This window comes from Haplochromis burtoni, unplaced genomic scaffold, assembly GCF_018398535.1.
Source record: "Haplochromis burtoni strain Fernald_Lab_line unplaced genomic scaffold, NCSU_Asbu1 Contig_581, whole genome shotgun sequence".
Classification (NCBI taxonomy): Eukaryota; Metazoa; Chordata; class Actinopteri; order Cichliformes; family Cichlidae; genus Haplochromis; species Haplochromis burtoni.
Genome location: NW_024582942.1, coordinates 149,831 through 162,257, shown reverse-complemented (window position 1 = coordinate 162,257; position 12,427 = coordinate 149,831). Strand labels below are relative to the sequence as shown.

Below are 12,427 nucleotides of genomic sequence, written 5' to 3'. Positions count from 1 at the left end.
AACTCAAGCGGTGGTCAATAAAGTAAAAAGTAAGTCAAAAAGAGAGCAGCTCACTAGCTGCAACCACACTAATGGCACTCTGGCCCAGAGCTCACCTTTCCCTGGGCTTAAATATTTTTAATTACCAACGAGAGTCAGCTGCACAAAAGAAAGGTGGCAGCTAAGGCAGGAGAGATGGTCGGACACGCCCACACAGACAACTTCAGGAGGCCGCTCTGCCAGGGCCGTAACAATGTTCACATCAGTTTGAATTTCGAGCACAGATGGTGTCTAAACGTCTAGCTTTGTGGGTATAAAACACAGATAAAGTACTGACACTGTAAACTCAGCAGCTTTGACATCCCCACCCCCTATTTTTTTGTGTGTGTGTGTGTTTGTCAAACTTAATAATATTTAATAAATATTTCAGATCATCAAAGAAATTTAAATATTAACAAAGAAAACAGAAAATGCAGTTTATAAAAGAGGCAGTTTATTATTCAGGGGGAAAAAAATAATCAAAATCCAAACAGTCAATCTTCCCAAAAAAGAGTACTTCGAACTGAGGGGATTGCACTGCCAGAAGGAAACATTGCAGACACTGAGGACGCCTACGAGTACCTGGGAATCCCACAGGAAAATAGGAACCGTGAACAGGCTGCTGGGAAAGCTGCAACCACCAAGTACCTGCAGAGGGTCAGGCAAGTCCTGAGGAGTCAGCTGAACAGTAAGAACAAGATCTATCAACACTTATGACCTGCCAGTCATCAGATACAGTCACAGAGTACTAGATTTATCAGAAACCTCACTGGAGTATCCCAGCAGAACTAGGCTCAGGGAGGGGAACTAGTTTTTCAGCGTCACTCTGAGACAGGATATTTCTAACTTTAGAGATGTTGCACAAATGGAAGAACGCAGTCTTACATATTTGTTTAATATGTGCGTTGAAGGACATGTCCTGGTCAAAAATGACTCCAAGGTTCCTCACAGTGTTACTGGAGGCCAAGGTAATGCCATCCAGAGTAAGAATCTGCTTAGATACCATATTTCTAAGATTTTCAGGGCCGAGTACAATAACCTCAGTTTGATCTGAATTAAGAAGCAGAAAGTTAGCGGCCATCCAGGTCTTTATGTCTTTAAGACATTCCTGCAGTTTAACTCATTGGTGTGTGTTATCTGGCTTCATGGACAGATAGAGCTGGGTGTCATCTGCATAGCAGTGTAAATGTATGCTATGTCTTCTAATGATGCTGCCTAAGGGAAGCATGTATAATGTAAACAGAATTGGTCCTAGCACTGAACCCTGTGGAACTCCATAATTAACCTCAGTGTGTGAAGAGGACTCTCCATTTACATGCACAAACTGGAGTCTATTAGATAGATATGATACAAACCACTGCAGCGCAGTACCTGTAATACCTACAGCATGTTCTAATCGCTCTAATAGGATATTATGGTCAACAGTATCGAACGCTGCACTAAGGTCTAGCAGGACAAGCACAGAGATGAGTCCACTGTCAGAGGCCATAAGAAGATCATTTGTAACCTTCACTAAAGCTGTTTCTGTGCTGAGCTCTGAAACCTGACTGAAACTCTTCAAATAAACCTCTGCAGATGATCTGTTAGCTGTTTGACAACTACTCTTTCAAGGATGTTTGATATAAAGGAAGGTTGGAGATTGGCCTATAATTGACCATAAGGAACAAGTAGAAGTCAGCTCTACTATGTTTTAGTACAGTGTGTTCTTCAGGCATTAGACTCATCAGCAAAATGAAAGTGGGATTTCAAAGCCACAGCAAGACTTTTACCATCTTGAGGCTTTTAAGCGGGCGACTTTCATTTTCCTGCAGACACAACGAAAGCAGAAGTGAAAGTTGTCAAATTTGCAACAGTTTTTGGTGGTTTTATTTTATTGGCTTGTTTTTTGAGCATAATTGTCTATTTTGTCTTCACATAACTGCGTAATGACTTTAGAGGCTGCATAAATGGCTATAAGCTGAATATGGACTTTTATTTCTTCTTTTTTCAGTAAAAACCTGAAGCTGGAAATCAGCCAAAAAGGTCAAATTTATTACAAGGAAATCAAACCATATCAAATCCCACTGTATGAGTCTGTATAGTACACCAGAGTCTTGATGCATCTCAATCATCCAGGTAAGTAAATCTCCAAAAGTTGATTCTGTTCATCTGGACGCAGCGTTTTGTGGGAGAAACGTTTCGTCATCATCAGGTGACGTCTTCAGTCTCAGCTGACTGCAGGTTTCCAACTTATAAACAGGACATTTACATAATGACTGAAACCAGCCCAGTGAAGGAACAATAGGCTGGGAGGTCAGTTCCTTAATCTTATATGCAAAAGCTGACGTGTACCGTAAACCTACATACGGATCAGTATTTAAGGTTTGACTCTCATCATCCACTGGAGCATAAACTGGGTGTCATCAGGACGCTACAACACAGAGCGAACACCATCCCCACAGACACAGCGGCCAGGGAGGCAGAAGAACATCAAGAAGGCCCTGAGTAAATGTGGTTATCCCAGCTGGACTTTTGTCAAAGTGGGAAGGCTCCTAAAGAAAGCTCCAGCTGATCCAGGAGAGAAGGACACCGCTGCCCAAGCGAAAACCTGTAGTGATCCCATATGTGTCAGGAGTATCGGAGCAGTTGAGACGCATTTTTTCTAAACACCGGGTCTCTGTGGCTTTTAAACCCCAAAACACGCTGCACCAAAAATTGGTCCACCCCAAGGATCGGGTCCCCCGACACAAACAGAGTAACATAGTGTACGCTGTTAAGTGCCAGGAGGATTGCCAGGATTTATACATCGGGGAAACCAAACAACCTCTGGCCACAACACAGAAGAGCTACCTCGTCAGGCCAGGACTCTGCAGTCTATTTACACCTACAGGCCAGTGGACACTCTTTCAATGATGAGGATGTACACATCCTGGACAGGGAGGAACGCTGGTTTGAGCGCGGAGTCAAGGAGGCCATTTACGTGAAAAGGGAAAGACCATCTCTGAATCGAGGAGGGGGCCTAAGGGTACATCTGTCACCATCTTACAATGCTGTGATTGCAGCCATTCCCCAACTCTGTGAATGGTACTCATGGCCATTGATCAGTGGGTTTTGATCAATGGTCATGAGAATTTGCATAATTAAGATTAAGGAACTGACCTCCCAGCCCATTGTTCCTTCAGTGGGCTGGTTTCAGTCATTATGCAAATAGAATAGAATAGAATTCAACTTTATTGTTATTGCACATGTCACAATTACAAGGCAACGAAATGCAGTTTGCATTCATCCAGAAAGGGCTTTAGCAATAAAATAGATATACCATATTTTCCGCACTATAAGGCGCACCGTTGAAGACTGGGTCTGTTTTCATACATAAGGTGTACCGTATTATAAGGTGCATTAAGACAAACAAAACAGTCAGATAACTTGACCTTTAGTAAGCTCATTCACATTAACTCTTAACACTGTTAAGCTGTAACACATTCAATATTGAAAAATACATTTACTTTTGCCAGTATATTCAACTTCCACAATTCCATCAAATTCTTAACCTTCCGTGTCTGAGTTACGGTAAACAGCTGTGCAATTTCGGTATCAACGATGCCCGAATCCCTCTCACGCTGGATTAAAGGGCGTTTAAAGTGCATTCAGCAAAATAAAACATGGGCAATTTCGGCATCAAGCATGCCCGGATCCCTCTCATCATTATCCGAATCAGTCTCGTTGCTGTTACTTAGCTGTTCAGTGATTATTCCAGCCTTCGTGAAAGCTCGGACGACACTTGAGACTGATACCTTAGCCCAAGCAGCCACGATCCATTGGCAGATAGTGGCGTAACTCGCTCGGCGTTGCCTCCCTGTCTTGGTGAATGTGTGTTCGCCTTCTGTCATCCAATGCTCCCACGCAGCTCGTAATTTAACTTTGAACGACCTGTTGATACCAATATCTAGTGGTTGGAGTTCTTTGGTTAATCCACCCGGAATGACGGCAAGCTCCGAATTAGTTTGCTTCACTTGGGTTTTGACAGCCTCGGTGAGATGGGCGCGCATGGAGTCGTAGATCAAAAGAGACGGAGATTTGTGGAAAAAGCCATCCGGTCTCTTGACATAAACTTCCCTCAGCCACTCGCTCATTTTCTCTTCGTCCATCCAGCCCTTTGAGTTAGCCTTGACGATGACGCCGGCCGGAAACTTTTCTTTTGGCAAAGTCTTCCTCTTGAAAATGACCATGGGTGGTAGTTTCTGGCCATTAGCTTGGCAGCCCAGAACTACAGTGAAGGATGACTTCTCGTTCCCTGTGGTGCGTATAGATACCGTACTGGTCCCTGTTTTCTCGACAGTACGGTTCACGGGGATGTCAAAGTTGAGGGGGACCTCGTCCATGTTAGTGATGCGTTCTAGCTGGATCTTTTTTTCAGTGATCTTATTCTGGCAGTGCGTGCAGAAAATGGCCAACTTTTCTTGTAATCGTTTGGCAGTTGCTGTGAGACAGTAGTTCTTGTGCGGATTGAGAGATTATGCCTTTTCATAAAACGGAAGCACCAAGAAGGTCCCCCTCGAAAGTCGTTGATCTGCATGTCACGTGCTGCCGCTGTTGCCTTGAGTCGAACAGAGACTGTAGAGACACTTCTGCCTGCTGTTCTCTGTTCAATAACCCACTGTTCAATTTTGTCCTCTAACTGCGGCCATCGCACCTTGTTCCCTCGGAAACTCCTTTTGGTCGTCTTTACTTGTTTTAGGTCATCTTCTTGCTTCCTCCACTTGCGCACCATCGACTCATTAATGCCGAATTGTCTCGCAGCTGCTCTATTTCCATTTTCTGCTGCATAACTGATTGCTCGGAGTTTAAAATCCGCTTCGTAAGCGTGTCTCTTCGCGGGTGCCATTTTTATACACACACAACACGGTAATGTTTTGTTGAAGCACAGTACGTATTACTCCGCGAGGCTCATTGCAACAGTAACCGTAATGCTCCGAAAAGTGGCACTAAAATTTTTTTTGAAAGATTTTTGAGCATCGTGTAGCACATAACATCAGTTCGAGGTCAGTAAGCACAAACCAAAATTCATACATAAGGCGCACTGTCGATTTTTGTGAAGATTTAAGGATTTTATGTGCACCTTATAGTGCGGTAAATACGATATTACAGAAATGGGTCTGTTATAGGTATGAGGGTACAAAATATGGGTCTATTATGGGTATGTTAAAATGTACACGGTATGAAGGTATGTTATGAATATGCAATAATTATAAGTATGTACAGGCTGTAGTGGGTGTACAAGCTATGAAGAGAATATAAATATGAAAACTATACAGAAATATGAAATTAAAAAAAAAGCTATACAGAAATATATTTACATAAATATAGAAAAAGTACTGTTTATAAGGTTGGGGAAACCTGTAGTCAGCAGAGTCACCTGGATGAGTGACGAAACGTTTCTCCCACTGAAAATGTCCAGATGAACAGAACCCACTTTTGGAGATTACACCGGAGTATTATTGCTACATTAAGAAAATAAAAAATATTTTCGATCGTTTTGAGAATAAAATTGAAATTTTACAATTAAAGTTGAAACGTAACATGTTTGCTGTAATCTCTATGAAATGCCTTGTTAGGATGGGTCAGTGAAACAAATGTTTAACTGTATTATGATATACCACGTCCTCTTTTTTTTTCTTTGTGTGCATCTCCTCTTCTGAATTTGTGTTTTTCTGTCTTTTTCTTTTCAGCGTCCTTATACTCATCAACACACTGTGTTTATCAGCTAAAAGAAACCATTTCACTCACTCAGAGGGTATAGAAGGGTCTTGAAACAACAACTGAAATCTTGAAATTTTGCCTTTATTCTCGAAATGATTAATAATATGTTTCCCTAATACTCCTTGGAAGTATATTCAGTCTGTCTGCATGTAAAAAGCAGACCGACTGAGCTGATGAGGAAGTGAAAAAGTGCTGAAAATAAACCTTTGTCATCTTGTTGAAGTCGTGAAGCTCTCTCAGTGAGTTTGTGTCTGTCGTTCAGGATGAATGCCTTGCTGTCCATCTGTCTCTGGCTGTCTCTGATGATGTTAGTCTGCTGTAGTGAGTGAACTGGAACCAGAACATCCTTTAATCCTAATCTGCTGCAGGTTTAAGCTGTTTTACATGAAAGATGTGATGCTGATTGAGAGAATGATCACGCCTGTTCTTTTTTTGGCAGTCAGGATGTTTTCTGCATTATTTCTTATAAACGGCTGCAGCTGCTTTGAAACTTTAAATATTAAAATTGCAAATCATTTTGCTAACTGATGGATTCACGTCAACAATCCTAAAAAAGCAAACTTGCTCCACAGAGGTCGACCAGCTGATTGATCCATCGTGACTTTACTGGACGTCAGAAGATGTTTGTTGCATTACTGCAGTTACAGTTTCATAAGTTTTTAAAAAGATTGTTTAAAAAGAAATTTAGAGATCTGTTAAGAATTTGCTGGAGTAATTGTCCTGGAGACACTTGCTCTGTCAAACTACTTCATACCACTACATTAATGTTTGGTGCATGAAACCATGAACATCAAAAACTAAAAACTAAAATGCCAGGCTTGTAGAGCAGTTTGTAGTTTGTTTTTAGCTCACCTTCCATCAGGTCACATGAATTTATTGTTTCTGCTTAATTTTCATCACCAGGAATCATTGAAAAGGAAAACTTGCACCATGAAGACATGTATGAATTCTCAGCGAATAACGACACTTCTTATTATAACTTATCTTCTTATTATGACTACTATTACTATGGTAACTCCAGAGCACCTGCACAGCACAGACACCTTATCTAGTAACGCAACTGTTGCTGAGCTGTACTCACAGCAGCTTCTGTGCTTTCTTGTCTTTCTAGAATTTGTCCCCATGAACAAGGTAAGCCATCTTTTTTCAGATGTACTGGTAAAGGACAGAATTACAACTTAAAACTGGAAAAGATTTATTTAGTTATTTTGCTTTTCCTTATTTTTGTCACATACTGTCATGTAATAACTGTGGACGATCACATTAAACACAGCTGAACTGCAAAAACACAATGAAACACCTCCAGAAATCCTGATTACACATGTCACAAAATGAGTGTTTAACATCAGAAAATCCAAAGATTTTTTTTGTGTTTGAGCTTAAATTTGTACTTTTTTAAAACTTTAAACATTAATATTGGAAATAATTAGAAAAAAATCCGACTTTATATTCAGGAGGTTTTCTGACAGATGCCCGCTGGATTCACTTCAACAATCCTAAAACTAAATGGTAAATGGTAAATGGCCTGCATTTGTAAAGCGCTTTTCTAGTCCATAGGACCCCAAAGCGCTTTACACTACATTCAGTCATTCACACACATCCACACACTGGTGATGGCAGCTACATTGTAGCCACAGCCACCCTGGGGCGCACTGACAGAGGCGAGGCTGCCGGACACTGGCGCCACCGGGCCCTCTGACCACCACCAGAGGGCCCGGGCTAAGCACAGCTAAGCAGAGATCAGCCATCAGTGTTTAGCTGACTTTGATTTTTCCGACGTTACTTCAAAACTACAAGTAAAGCTGGCGTGTAAGCCCATCACTTACTTGTGGCTTTTTAGTTGGTCTAACTTTCCTGCAGACGCTTGATAAACAGAAATGAAAGTTGTTGAGTTTCTTCCCGTCTGTATGTTTGTGGTTTTGTGTCACGTACTGTACTCGTGACACTGCTGAAAATGATGCGCACACTCATCTCCTGTGCAACATATTTATTTTTCACAGAAACTGTAGAAAAATAGAAAAACGACAGGTTAACCAGTTCTTTCTTTCAGTTCGTACGCTGCCTCTTCGTTACTGACTAACACTTCTTCTAGTGACAATGACTTTACTTTCTCTAAACTTTACACTTTCATAGTCACACGCACCACTTTTATGTACTGCACAATCACAAAAGTACATTTTACTGTATGCACGAATACCAGAGTGAACTCTCATTACAGTTTTATCTTGTTTTCATCTATTCATCAACCTGAACTGCATTTATCAACCTGCATCCTTTTCAACTAAACGTTGTTCTTGACTTGAAATGAACATTCAGTCACTTTCTCTTATTGTGCAAAACATATATTGTGGCTTTGACCCAAAAAATACCTGTATGGAAATCAAAGACTCTCGGCACAGTCTAACAACTGGATCAACTTGGGAATTAAATCTCCAGCCTAACATTGTCACACTACAAGACCTTCATCATCAGCCGCCACTGCGGTCTGTCACTTTTATAACATCCCACCCAGCTTACCTGTAGAAAAACAGTCAATCAGTTCTTTCTGCGCGGGCCGTACGCTGCATCTTCACTACTGACTAACACTCGTGAAGCGCCAGCTACCGATGCGTTCGAGACTGAGTGCCCCCTGCTGGCGAACAGTACAATCGACATTAACAGTGGCCTTACCAAAAGAAAGTGCCTTTGAGCATAAAATACGATTTTCATGTCTTTATCTTTATCATAGCGCCACATATGTGAGGACGCATGCATCCATGTGTGTAACACGTGTCTCCATAATTTGGGCGTGCATGGCTGCCAGTGGCCAGTTTAAGTTTACTCAGTATGAAAACAATAAAGTTTATGGCGTGAAATTTGAACCTTTCTGCCTGTGTGTTTGTGTGTGACCTCTCTCAGGCCTCAGGGATTGGTCAGCTGAAACTGATGCTCCTGCTGGGATTGGTTGTCCATCAAATCTGGAACTGATTGTGGGTGGAGCCAAAGACAGAAGCTTTATCTGCAATGAAAGTTGTAATAAAAAAGACAAAATAAAAGACTTTATTTTTGAAACTATTCGAGTGATTGTTTGTTTATTTTGAACAGCTCTGACCTGCCTTATATTTTATTATCAGGGCTTACATCTTTCTTTAAGTTCAGTGGCCTCATCTTAAAAAGCCTGTTGGGTCCGACTCACAAAGCTGAGGCTCGTTAAAAGCTGTAAGTTTTCTCTTGTTTGGAGAGTTTCTATTTGAACACTCCCCGCTCTCTCTCTCTGTCTGTCTCAGTCAGTTTGTGTCTCTCGTCCAGGATGAATGTGTTGCTCTCCGTCTCTCTCTGGCTTGCTCTGATCATGTCGTCCTGTTGTGGTGAGTGACCTATGACCTTTCACATATCTGTTTTATAAAAGGAAGGTTGGAGATTGGCCTATAATTGACCATAAGGAACAAGTAGAAGTCAGCTCTACTATGTTTTAGTACAGTGTGTTCTTCAGGCATTAGACTCATCAGCAAAATGAAAGTGGGATTTCAAAGCCACAGCAAGACTTTTACCATCTTGAGGCTTTTAAGCGGGCGACTTTCATTTTCCTGCAGACACAACGAAAGCAGAAGTGAAAGTTGTCAAATTTGCAACAGTTTTTGGTGGTTTTATTTTATTGGCTTGTTTTTTGAGCATAATTGTCTATTTTGTCTTCACATAACTGCGTGATGACTTTAGAGGCTGCATAAATGGCTATAAGCTGAATATGGACTTTTATTTCTTCTTTTTTCAGTAAAAACCTGAAGCTGGAAATCAGCCAAAAAGGTCAAATTTATTACAAGGAAATCAAACCATATCAAATCCCACTGTATGAGTCTGTATAGTACACCAGAGTCTTGATGCATCTCAATCATCCAGGTAAGTAAATCTCCAAAAGTTGATTCTGTTCATCTGGACGTAGCGTTTTGTGGGAGAAACGTTTCGTCATCATCAGGTGACGTCTTCAGTCTCAGCTGACTGCAGGTTTCCAACTTATAAACAGGACATTTACATAATGACTGAAACCAGCCCAGTGAAGGAACAATAGGCTGGGAGGTCAGTTCCTTAATCATGATTATGCAAATTATCATGACCATTGATCAACAACACATACGGATTACTATTTAAGGTTTGACTCTCATCATCCACTGGAGCATAAACTGGGAGTCATCAGGACGCTACAACACAGAGCGAACACCATCCCCACTGACACAGCGGCCTGCGAGGCAGAAGAACATCACATGAAGAAGGCCCTGAGTAAATGTGGTTATCCCAGCTGGACTTTTGTCAAAGTGGGAAGGCTCCTAAAGAAAGCTCCAGCTGATCCAGGAGAGAAGGACACCGCTGCCCAAGCGAAAACCTGTAGTGATCCCATATGTGTCAGGAGTATCGGAGCAGTTGAGACGCATTTTTTCTAAACACCGGGTCTCTGTGGCTTTTAAACCCCAAAACACGCTGCACCAAAAATTGGTCCACCCCAAGGATCGGGTCCCCCGACACAAACAGAGTAACATAGTGTACGCTGTTAAGTGCCAGGAGGATTGCCAGGATTTATACATCGGGGAAACCAAACAACCTCTGGCCACAACACAGAAGAGCTACCTCGTCAGGCCAGGACTCTGCAGTCTATTTACACCTACAGGCCAGTGGACACTCTTTCAATGATGAGGATGTACACATCCTGGACAGGGAGGAACGCTGGTTTGAGCGCGGAGTCAAGGAGGCCATTTACGTGAAAAGGGAAAGACCATCTCTGAATCGAGGAGGGGGCCTAAGGGTACATCTGTCACCATCTTACAATGCTGTGATTGCAGCCATTCCCCAACTCTGTGAATGGTACTCATGGCCATTGATCAGTGGGTTTTGATCAATGGTCATGAGAATTTGCATAATTAAGATTAAGGAACTGACCTCCCAGCCCATTGTTCCTTCAGTGGGCTGGTTTCAGTCATTATGCAAATAGAATAGAATAGAATTCAACTTTATTGTTATTGCACATGTCACAATTACAAGGCAACGAAATGCAGTTTGCATTCATCCAGAAAGGGCTTTAGCAATAAAATAGATATACCATATTTTCCGCACTATAAGGCGCACCGTTGAAGACTGGGTCTGTTTTCATACATAAGGTGTACCGTATTATAAGGTGCATTAAGACAAACAAAACAGTCAGATAACTTGACCTTTAGTAAGCTCATTCACATTAACTCTTAACACTGTTAAGCTGTAACACATTCAATATTGAAAAATACATTTACTTTTGCCAGTATATTCAACTTCCACAATTCCATCAAATTCTTAACCTTCCGTGTCTGAGTTACGGTAAACAGCTGTGCAATTTCGGTATCAACGATGCCCGAATCCCTCTCACGCTGGATTAAAGGGCGTTTAAAGTGCATTCAGCAAAATAAAACAATCAGATGAGTTAAACATCATTCATCATTATCTGAATCAGTCTCGTTGCGGTTACTTAGCTGTTCAATGATTATTCCAGCCTTCGTGAAAGCTCGGACGACACTTGAGACTGATACCTTAACCCAAGCATCCACGATCCATTGACAGATAGCGGGGTAACTCGCTCGGCGTTGCCTCCCTGTCTTGGTGAATGTGTGTTCGCCTTCTGTCATCCAATGCTCCCACGCAGCTCGTAATTTAACTTTGAACGACCTGTTGACACCACTATCTAGTGGTTGGAGTTCTTTGGTTAATCCACCCGGAATGACGGCAAGCTCCGAATTAGTTTGCTTCACTTAGGTTTTGACAGCCTCGGTGAGATGGGCGCGCATGGAGTCGTAGATCAAAAGAGACGGAGATTTGTGGAAAAAGCCATCCGGTCTCTTGACATAAACTCAGCCACTCGGTCATCTTCTCCTCGTCCATCCAGCCCTTTGAGTTAGCCTTGACGATGACGCCGGCCGGAAACTTTTCTTTTGGCAAAGTCTTCCTCTTGAAAATGACCATGGGTGGTAGTTTCTGGCCATTAGCTTGGCAGCCCAGAACTACAGTGGAGGACGTTCCCTGTGGTGCGTATAGATACCGTACTGGTCCCTGTTTTCTCGACAGTACGGTTCACGGGGATGTCAAAGTTGAGGGGGACCTCGTCCATGTTAGTGATGCGTTCTAGCTGGATCTTTTTTTCAGTGATCTTATTCTGGCAGTGCGTGCAGAAAATGGCCAACTTTTCTTGTAATCGTTTGGCAGTTGCTGTGAGACAGTAGTTCTTGTGCGGATTGAGAGATTATGCCTTTTCATAAAACGGAAGCACCAAGAAGGTCCCCCTCGAAAGTCGTTGATCTGCATGTCATGTGCTGCCGCTGTTGCCTTGAGTCGAATAGAGACTGTAGAGACGCTTCTGCCTGCTGTTCTCTGTTCAATAACCCACTGTTCAATTTTGTCCTCTAACTGCGGCCATCGCGCCGTGTTCCCTCGGAAACTCCTTTTGGTCGTCTTTACTTGTTTTAGGTCATCTTCTTGCTTCCTCCACTTGCGCACCATCGACTCATTAATGCCGAATTGTCTCGCAGCTGCTCTATTTCCATTTTCTGCTGCATAACTGATTGCTCGGAGTTTAAAATCCGCTTCGTAAGCGTGTCTCTTCGCGGGTGCCATTTTTATACACACACAACACGGTAATGTTTTGTTGAAGCACAGTACGTATTACTCCGCGAGGCTC

General features: G+C 42.2%; 1 long non-coding RNA gene across 2 annotated transcripts in view; it reads left to right on the top strand.

The window, feature by feature from the left end:
- Nucleotides 1-1,583: 1,583 nt before the first annotated feature.
- The window catches only part of LOC121812413, a 13,180-nt gene continuing 2,336 nt past the window's right edge, over nucleotides 1,584-12,427 (top strand). The window contains exons 1-2 of one of the 2 annotated variants that reach the window (XR_006053046.1): nucleotides 1,584-1,649; nucleotides 9,150-9,633. This is a non-coding gene — a long non-coding RNA (uncharacterized LOC121812413). Of the gene's footprint in view, nucleotides 1,650-4,974; nucleotides 5,040-9,149; nucleotides 9,634-12,427 lie in introns of those variants that run through there. The other variant, XR_006053045.1, reaches the window with a different exon arrangement.